We start from the raw sequence: 10,792 nt of genomic DNA, 5'->3' as shown, positions 1-10,792 counted from the left end.
GCTAGGAAGCCCGAGAATACTGGAGTGGGTAGCTTATCCCTTCTGCAGGAGATCGTCCCAACCCAGGAATCAAACTGGGGTCTCCTACATTGCTGGCAGATTCTTTACCAGCTGTGCTACTAGGGAAGCCATATTGGATTTACGTTGCTGTACAGCAGAAGCTAACAAGACATTGCAAAGCAACTATACTCCAGTAAGAATTAATGAAAAATTCTGTTCCCTTGGATGACGTAGTTGCACATGCATGCCCTGTCCCTTGTCTGTTGCCCATTTCCTGGGTCATCTTTACAAACATGTGCTGAGGTCCTGCTTTTTCATCTGTAAAATGAGGGCCTCAAAGCCAAGCTGTCACGAAGACCAAACGTCTAACCCTAACCCTAACTGTAAGCAGTTACTCTGATGTCAGCATCCTCACTCTGCCCAGGTCAGTCCGCTGCTCTCCTGGTCTTGCATTAAGGCCTCCGTGACAGCAGAGTCTTGAGATGGATCGCCCTCTACTGGTTAATGAAAGCCTAACAAGACATCTCCGCTGGTGGCTTAAGTAGTGAAGAATCCACCTGCCAATCAATTCGGAAAATAAGGGTTTGATCCCTGGGTAGGGAAGATCCCTTGGGGAAGCCTAGCCCTCCAGGCTCCTCTGTCCATGGGATTCTCCAGACAAGAATTCTGGAGTGGGTAGCCATTTCCTTCTCCAGATCTTACTGACCGAGGAATCAAACCTCAGAAAGGCAATTTCTTTTGTACGGCCGCTTTACTCAGAAACAGAGGTAGGTTAGTGTTTTGCTTGATTTTAAAATTTTTCTTAGGACCTTTAATTTCTCTGCCCACTCGCTTTTTCTCTTTCATTACCAAATCTTTAAGGAATACCCATCACAGAAAGAGTGTCTTCCCAAGAATGTTGCCTTTGCTCATGTGTACTTCCCAGCCTCTTTCTTTAAAAAACAAGCAAACAAAATACAGCCTTACTGAGGTTTATGGGAATAATTTTCTATATTATAAAATTCAGCCTTTTAAAGCATGCAGTTCAGTGACTTTCAGTATATCCACCGAGATTTCCAACCATCCCCACAATCTCATTTTAGAATATTTTTATCAAATATGTTCATGTATATTCACTAGGATTCACCTCCCATTCCTCTCCATCCCCTTATCCCTAGGCAACCACTAATCTGTTTTCCGTCTTATAGATCTGCTCATTCCAAAAATTTCACTGAAGCAGAACCATACAGCACGCGGTCCATGGTAACGGTTCTTTCAACTTGTCAAGGTGTTTCCAAGGTCATCTACGTGGCAGCACGTGTCAGTATCTCACTCCTTTTTGTGGCCAATTAATATTCCGCTGCATGGATATATCAACCCCCTTTCGCTTTTTTTTGAAACATCATTGACATAATATACTCGTTTCAGTGGTACAGCATAATGATTCAACATTTGTATACATGGTGAAGGGCTCACCACAGCATCTAGTTAACATTGAAGACCACATAGCTACAGATTAATTTTCTTATGATGAAAACTTTTTTAATGTTTTTAATTTATTTCCCATTGACTGTTTGGGGTCTTTGTTGCTGTGTGGGCTCTGTCCAGCTGCAGCAAGTGGATGCCACTCTCCAGTTGGGGTCCGCCAGCTTCCCACTGCAGTGGCTTTTCTCGTTGCAGAGCAGGCTCTAGGTGCGTGGACTTCAGTAGCTGTGGCACATGGGCTCAGTTGCCCCGTGGCATATGGAATCTTCCCAGACCAGGGATCCAACCCATGTCTGCTGCACTGGAAGGTGGATTCTTTACCAGTGGACCACTGGGGAAATCTATGATGAAAACTTTTAACATTTATTCTGTTAACAATACTCTCAAACATACAGTGCAGTAATATAGTCACCATGCTGTGCTCTCTCTCCTCTTTCTCTCTCCAGTCGCTCAGTCGTGTCCGACTCTGCCACCCCATGGACTGTAGCCCGCCAGGCTCCTCTGTCCGTAGGATTCTGCAGGCAAGGAGACTGGAGAGGGTTGCCATTCCTTCCTCCAGATGCTGTGCTCTACATCCCCATAATTTATCTATTTTATAAGTGGAATTTCATACTTTTCAATTCTCCTTACCCGTTTGCTTACTCCCCACCTCCTGGCTCAGCAACACCAATCTACTGTATGTGTCTGCAAGGTCACTTGTTTTTAGAGTTCCCACAGTGAGACCACATGTGCTTGTCTTTCTCTGACTTACTCGCTCAGCACATGTCTTCATGCTCCTCCCGTGTTGTGGCAAATGGCAATCCTCTGCCTTTTAATCCCCTAGTTTTCAGTGCTCAGTCACCGGGTCTCTGACCTGTTCTCAGTATTTCTCCCTTTGAAGAGGAACTATCTCTTCTGAGGGGAGATTTAATCTGTGTCTCACCGTAGCTAGTCCCAACTGCCTTATCTTCTTTTACCAATAAGGCCAGTATCTGAAGATGTTACAGATCTGTTTATTGGGTTGTAGTTTGCCAGGCTCCCCTGTCCATACATTTTCCAGGCAAGAGTCCTTAAACGTGTTGCCATTTGCTCCTCCAGGGGATCTTCCTGACCCAGGGATCGAACTTGCGTCTCTTGCACCTCCCGCATTGGCAGGCGGATTCTTTACCACTGCACCACCTGGGAAGTCCAACTGATACTGAATCTGTGTTTCGCCATAGCTAGTCCTACCTGACTTATCCTCTTTACCCATAGTGCCAGCATCTGAAGATGCTGCAGATCTGTTTATAGGGACTATTCTCCCCCCTGCCAGTTCTCAGTGTTGGGGGTTTCACTCTATATAGAGGTCTGTGCTTGTGCTTTATTTTTCCCCTGAACTGCTCTCTTTGTTCTTGAACGTAACCTGTGGGATACTTGCCACTTTATCCTGAGGGTGTAGCCTTCCAGTTCACCCGGGACATGAGCTGAGTCTTCTGAACCCTCAGCAGCCACACAGTCAACAAGGCAGAAGTCAGGGCCCAGCTCTCAGCAGGCTCTCCAATGTGAAAGCTATTTTTAGCGCTTGTTTACTTTCCTGGGTTCCTGGTTTCACTTCATCTGAGGGCTTAGCTTAGTCCTCCTTTTCATTAAGTTGACTGGAAGTTCATTTAAAAGATGATTTTTATTTCAAATTCAGCGTTTCAGTTGTTTCACTTACAAGGGTCATTCTAGTATATAATTCAGCACATTGCCAGACGCAGAAATCCTCAGTAAGCCTCATTCTCCTGATCTTTAAAGATATTTTCAGTTCCGCTTCCTATCCTTGACCAGCCATGTATAATTTATCTGTGTTTTGAGACAGTTGCCGTTCCTGACTTCTTCATAGTTTTGACATGACCGACCATTAGGTCTTATTTCTTTCTGTACTTTAAGATTTGTGCAACCTGCTTTTCTTCAGAAAGTTGTTTAGGAGAATTATCTGAGCTTGGGTTTCAGATTTTCTCCTAAGAATCTGGAGAGAATTTGCATTTGCTTTTGATTGGTTCTTGGGGGTACTAACAAGCTGAGGTTGCTCTAAAATTAATTCTCAGGTAAGGCTGCTTTATCTACACTGGTTGTGTAAATTCAAACCACAAACCTCCCTGAGAGTCTGTGATTACAAAGCCTCAGAAAGTTAAGATCTCTTTTTCCTGAGATAGGATTTTTTTCCCCTTAATTTCCTCTCCTACCAAAGTCTAGTCTGCTGGACTCTCGTATGGATGTCTGGGTCTCCAATTAAATTCTCCCTGAGAGTTTGGGCTTGGTCTCTCTCTCTCCCCCCAAGTCTCTCTTGTGTGCTTGTCAAAACACAGGCCAATTTGTAGTGACATGGATTGTCACACTGAATGAAGAAGTATGTCAGACAGAGAAGGAAAAATATCATATGATGTTTCTTACATGCACAGTCTCAAAAGAAATGATACAAATGAATATGCTTACAAAACAGAAGGAGACTCACAGACTTAGAGAAAGAATTCATGGTTGCCAGGGAAAGGGTGGATGGGGGGGGGATAGTTAGGGAGTTTGGGATGGACATGTACATACTGGGGTACATATTTGAAAGGGATAACCAAGGACCTACCGTATAACACGGGAAACTGTGCTCAGTGTTATCTGGCAGCCTGGGTGGGAGGAGAGTTTGGGGGAGAATGGATACATGTGAATGTATGGCTCAGTCCCTTTGCTGTTCACCTGAAACTATCACAATCTTCTTAACTGGCTGGCTATACACCAGTAAAAAGTAAAAGCAAACAAGCCAAATATTACTAGAGTTCAACAAATTTCCCAATGTGAAAGTCATATTCAGGGCTGCCTTTACTCTCAGGATTCCTGATTGTTCTTTAGATTTGAAAGTTGGAGATTTCCTTTTCCTTCTTTGCCTGCTCATAAGTGTATTTAAAAATATTTTCTAAAACCATTCTGTCCAATGTCTTTAGCTGTTTAACAGTGGTGGGTACATCTATACCATCCAATCTGCCATAATAACAGAAATGCAATCTTTCAGTTGGGCTTCCCTCGTGGCTCAGTTGGTAAAGAATCAGCCTGCATGTGGGAGACCTGGGTTCAATCCCTGGGTTGGGAGGAACCCCTGGAGAAGGGTAAGGTTATCCACTCCAGTATTCTGGCCTGGAGAACTCCATGGACTGTATAGTCCATGGGGTGGCAAAGAGTTGGACACAACTGAGCGACTTTCACTTTCAATCTTTTCAATCTACTTCAGAATTCAAATGATCACTTCTTTTCTTTGTATTTTAGCTCTCCCAGGTCAGCATAAAGTGAAGTGAAGTCGCTCAGTCGTGTCCAACTCTCAGCGACCCCATGGACTGCAGCCTACCAGGCTCCTCCGTCCATGGGATTTTCCAGGCACGAGTACTGGAGTGGGTTGCCATTGCCTTCTCCGTCAGCATAGTAGCATGGAAATCCCCTTGTTCGTTCAACTGTTGACATTAGGTGCTAAAAACAGAAACCCAGAAAACGAATTCTAGACTACACTACGCATGGTGTTTTCCACAGCAGGCGAGTTATGTCAAAGTGTAAAGTTATGCTCCTCTCCACGTCTGTCCTTTCATCCTGGAATCGCCTAGGCACCTGGAGAGTTTGCAGTCTGTGACAAAGCGGTCATTGTTCTACTTGCAATGTTGTGTATGAGAAACATTTTTTCCTGAACTCGTATTTAGTCCCATCCCCTCCAGCCTGCAGTCTGAAATTCTGAAAGAGTATGCAAGGGTCAAATACTGAGAAATTGAAGGTTATATGGACATAAAAATTACTATATCAAGTGCTTTGTGAAGTCATTGCTGGTGTAAGAAAGGAGAGTCAACAATCAAGACTTAAAGAAACTGCAGGATTTGCAAGGTGCTGAGCCAGTGTGGATTTAGATGGATTGACTCACTTGAAACCCTTTTGAATAATGTTAAATTCATTTCCCTTGCATAGTCTAGAAACTTCTAGTCCACAGGTCATGAGGCTCCCAGACCTTTAATTAACCATGACAATGGGAAAACATTCCCTTCTTCTTACACCTCTTAAGAGCATCTTTGATTTCCTTGTTCCTCAGACTGTAAATCAAAGGATTCAACATGGGGATCACCACTGTATAGGAGACTGACGTCATAGCCCAGAGAACTGCCAGCTCTGGGGTGCGTGTAGACGAAGAGACCTGATCCAGAGAAAAAGATCGCTGCTGTCAGGTGGGAAGCACAGGTGTTGACGGCCTTGGCCCTGCCTTCAACAGAGTTGATCTTCAGGATGGTGGCAATGGCGTAACCATAGGCTATCATGATGATTAAGATGGAGATCGCACCAAAAATCACTGCTGTCACGAATTTTATCATTGTAGGAAGAAGGTGTCGGAGCAGGAGAGGACTAATAATTGAGGCAGGTCACAGAAGGGGTGATGGATAACATGTAGTCCACAGAAGTGGAGCTGAAGTAAGGCACACAACTGAATGAATGAGCCAAGGAATCCAGTTATAAAGATCCTGCCACCGTCTGCACGCAGAGAGAGGGGCACATGGTGGCTGTGTAGAGCAGAGGACTGCAAATGGCAACGTAGCGATCATAAGCCATGGCCGCCAGCAGACAGCACTCAGTCAGACCCCAGCTAGAGAACAAGAAGTGCCACACGGTGCACCAGTAAAGGAGGTGAGTGCAGGCTTCCTGAAGAAGTCCGAGAGCATTTTGGGGGTTGTGGAAATGACATAGCAGAACTCTAAGAAGGATAAGTTGCTGAGGAAGACAGACATGGGTGTATGTAGGTGGGAGTCCGTCCGAATCAGGATGGTGAGACCCAGGTTCCAGGCTGCTGTCAAGACGTAAGTCCCCATGAACACGGCAAAGAGAGCAATCTTGAACTTGGGAGAATCCGAAAATCCTAAGAGGATAAATTTGGTGACTGTTGTATAGTTCCTTCCTGCAGCCATCGTCTTGAAGTTTCTTCAAACTGCAGAAAGATTCTTGGGTTGTAATGATTGTCTATTTTAATATCATGAAACCTACTTGTTTTGAATAAAGTTTCATATTTTTGGAAAAAATTATTCATAGTCAATATAAGAAACTATAAAATTAGTTAAAAATACATTGAGGATCCCATTTCTCAGCACACTTGATAGTTTGTGATATATTTTTGCAGTTTTTCTGCACATACATGTGTGCACACATAAACACACAGATGTTGCCAAACTGTTGTCTGAAAACTGGTACTGCTGCTGCTGCTGCTAAGTCACTTCAGTCGTGTCCGACTCTGTGCGACCCCAGAGATGGCAGCCCACCAGGCTCCCCCGTCCATGGGATTTGCCAGGCAAGAACACTGGAGTGGGTTGCCATTTCCTTATCCAATGTATGAAAGTGAAAAGTGAAAGTGAAGTCACTCAGTCGTGTCCGACTCCTAGCGACCCCATGGGCTGCAGCCCACCAGGCTCCTCCATCCATGGGATTTGCCAGGCAAGAATACTGGAGTGGGGTGCCATTGCCTTCTCCAAAACTGGTACTAGTCTACACAAATTCAAGATTTTATGATAAAATATCTTACCATCCCATTCAACACTGCCCATAATTATTTAGCTTTACTCTTTGACAATCTTGCAGGTTAAAAAAAAAATGTTTTCATTGTTTTTATTTCCATTTACTTTATTGACTTGCTTGTATATATGTTTTCACTATTTGTTTAGTATGTTATTATTGATTTATAGGAGCTTTTAACATATCAAGGATCATAATTCTTTCTCCCTTATATATTTTACTAAATCTTTTCCAAGTGTATCATTTAATATCAATATTTTTTATGTTGGATTCTGCTATATGGATTTCTTTCATTTTTAGGTGCTCAATTGTGGTTCAGACAGTAAAGAATCAGCATTCAATGCAGGGGATCTGGGTTCAACTTCTTGGTTGGGAAGATCCCCTGGAGGAGGAAATGGCAACCCACTCCAGTAGTCTTGCCAGGAAAATCCCATGGACAGAGGAGCCTGGTGGGCTACAGTTGATGAAATCCCAGAGTCGAACACGATTGAGCGACTAACACTTTCACTTTTTTCACTCAATTTTCTATGATATTTATGGCACCTGGCTTTGGTATTACACACACAAAAAAAACATTGCTCTACACAATCCAAAAGTCTTTTTAATATTTTCTTTGAATTCACTTGCATTTTTATATTTACATTTAAAATTTCTGGAGTACTTTAGTACATAGTGTCAAGTAAAATTATGGGATAATTTTGGTTTTGTTTTTCCAAGCTCTCTGAACACAATTAACTGAATGGTATCTCCACTGATTAAAGTCACTTCCATCATGAAGTTGTTTATAGAGTTGCCGTTCTGCCCAGTTTTTAAGCTAATCGTCCATGTACTATGTGTCCAGTGCTGCACATTTTATAACTACTTATGACTATGTTTTATTTAAAATAATGAAATATTTTGATACGTGGTAAGAAAAACATTCCTCACATTTTCACTCTGAGATCGTTTTGATGGTCTTCATAGTTATGTCTTCAAAAGACCTTTATGATGAACTAAAAAAGTAAAATTGACATTTTTACTGTGTTTAATTATTACATTAACTTGGGAGAAAATAACAGATGATTTTTCTTTGCTAAGTTGTTTCTATATATAACCAAAGAAACACTGACAATCTTAATACATATTATAATAGTAAGATTATTAACTTGAGTGAGGCACTTGGGCCGTTCCAAGCTCTGTCCCTACGTTGTCTCAGCTTCTCTGTGTCCTCAGTTTCCTCATCATAAAACAGGTAATTTTAGCTATTCTCCTTATATGATAGGGGCCTTTTTTTCCAAATAAGGGAGCAGTAGTCACGGTGGGAAAACACACGAAAAGAAAAGTAACTTAATATTCTAAGACATTGTTTTTATTCCTGAAAGAGGGTCACTTGAATACTAGGAAAGGGAAAATCATATTGACTCAATACCATCCATCAATGTCCCTAGTGAGATCACAAGATCCAGACCTTGTCCCTACAGTAAGACCTGAATCATAAGTTGATGTCTTTAGAACACCTTCAGTAGAGATAGAATGAGTGCATCAGCTGCATTGATAACATATTTATATCTCAAGCAGTTAAACAAAGATTTTTTTGGGAACACTAGTTACTGCGGTATTTCTATGGTCTATTTTGCCATCTTTGTCCTGAAGGAACTTGTACTCTGGAGATCTTGAGGCCATAAGATTATGTTTGAAATTTTAGAAAATCCTTCAGTGAAGTTGATTGGTTTTTTGTTTTGTTTTAATTTTATTTTTAATTAATTCTTATTGAAGCATAATTGCTTCACAATGTTGTATTAGTTTCTCCTGTGCAGCAAAGTGAATCAGTTATCCATGTACATATGTATCCATGTACATATAGCCCCTTTTTTCCTTCCCATTGAGGTCACCCCAGAGCCATGAGTGGAGTTCCCTGTGCTGTGCAGGAGGTTCCCATTAATTATATGTGTTTTTTACATATTATCAATAATGTATGTATGTCAAGCCCAATCTCCCAACTCATCCCATCCCTCCTTTCCTTCTTGGTATCCATACATTTGTTCTGTACATCTGTGTCTCCGTTTCTGCTTTGCAAATAAGATTATCTCTGCCATTTTTCTAGATTCCATGTATATGCATTAATGTAGGATATCTATTTTTCTCTTTTTGATTTACTTCACTCTGTGTAGTTTTTCATCCCTGTATTATTGACACATTTTAAATAAAAAGTTTTTTAATGACAAGGTAGAAATAATAAAGTGAAAGTCATTCACTTGTGTCCAACTCTTTGCAACCCCATGAAATGTAGCCCGCCAGGCTCCTCCATCCATGGAATTCTCCAGGCAAGAACACTAGAGTGGGTTGCCATTCCCTTCTCCAGGGGATCTTCCCAACCCAGGAATGAAACCCAGGTCTCCCACACTGCAGGCAGATTCTTTATCATCCGAACCACCAGGGGAGCCCAAAATGATAAAGTATTGTAATATACATTTTCTAATTCACTGGTAAGAGAAAACGAAGTAAAGTTGATGGTGATAATGATTAAAACTCCCAGAAGTAGAGAAAGCTTACATAACTAGAAAAATAAATAGAAAACTTCATATTTATTCAATTATTTTTATGTCACTTCCATTTGTTATCTGCATTCTCTCCCCATTTTTAATTCAAGACCAAACATATAGCAATCAGAATCATTGGTTGTGATTAAAAATAAGAGTTTCAGAATACAATAAATACTGCTTCCTCACTTACCTTAAAGCCTGTGAAATGGGTGGACTGGCCAAGCAGCCTTAGTGCAATCCTGCCACCTGTGATGTCAAAGGGTGGCATTGAGATCAGCAGAGTGAACCTTTTAAAGGGCAAGCTTACCATTCTTCCAGGATTCTTTTATTATGGAAATTCACTGCATACACAATGTTTTCAGAATCTCATATAAAACTAAAATTTATGGGAAAACAGCTTAGAAGTTCGAAAATAAAAGTGGATGAGCAGTCACTTAACATGGAAATGCCATTTCTAAGATTTTGGAGAACAAATAGGATAATAAATTACTCGTCTTCTTAGTATTAATACACTTACCAAGAGTAGCTTAACATTCAGTCAAGAAACAAAGTCATTCTCGTATTCTTGTTTTCTTTCTCTCTTAATTTGATACAAGAAAATGTTATATTACCAAAATAAAGTTTACATCCCATGAAGTAGGTGTTTTACCTTTATTTCCTTTTAATAACAAAGCCCAAATTAAGTAACTGTTTATAAGTCACAGAAAATGTTTCTCTGTTCAGCAAATAATCTGATATTACTGAATATCTAACGTCTGCCAGGCACCAAGTAAGGCTATCATTTGGGAAACAGTGAAAGGAAGATCAAATAAGTATTTCAAATGGCTCCTGGGCCAGTTCACTATTGCTCTTCACATATTTTCAAGGAGGAATGCAAGAAAGTAGGTGATTTAATATGAAGAGGGAAATACACAATGTAAAAAGGTAACCACATTTTTCCTGCCTCCCCTGGTAATCTGTCCCTCTTATGATTATGAAGCTCCTTCTTCTATGCTCCCTCAGCCCCTTCATATTTTTCTAGTTCAATAAGAATCTCATTGTTCTTATTTTTACAAGTTACACCTTTTAGGAGTTCTTATTTTTCCCATTACACCTTAAACTGTGCTTTTAGGCAAGATGAAATGTATTTTTAATATTCCTTTAACATCTAATATGGACTTCCCTGGTGGCTCAGTGGTAAAAGAATCCACTTGCAATGCAGGAGATGTGGCTTCAATCACTAGATCAGGAAGATCTGCTGGAGAAGGAATGACAATCCACTCTAGTATTCTTGCCTGGGAAGTCCTAGA

The 10,792-nt window shown here is 41.1% G+C and overlaps 1 pseudogene; it reads right to left on the bottom strand.

Annotated features, from left to right (window-relative positions):
• Positions 1-5,378: 5,378 nt before the first annotated feature.
• On the bottom strand, positions 5,379-6,383 carry LOC112579400 (annotated as a pseudogene).
• Between the last annotated feature and the right edge of the window lie 4,409 nt (positions 6,384-10,792).

This window comes from Bubalus bubalis, chromosome 16 (genome assembly GCF_019923935.1).
Source record: "Bubalus bubalis isolate 160015118507 breed Murrah chromosome 16, NDDB_SH_1, whole genome shotgun sequence".
NCBI lineage: Eukaryota > Metazoa > Chordata > Mammalia > Artiodactyla > Bovidae > Bubalus > Bubalus bubalis.
The sequence above is the reverse complement of the archived record's forward strand: the minus strand, read 5'-3'. Positions and strand labels throughout refer to the sequence as shown.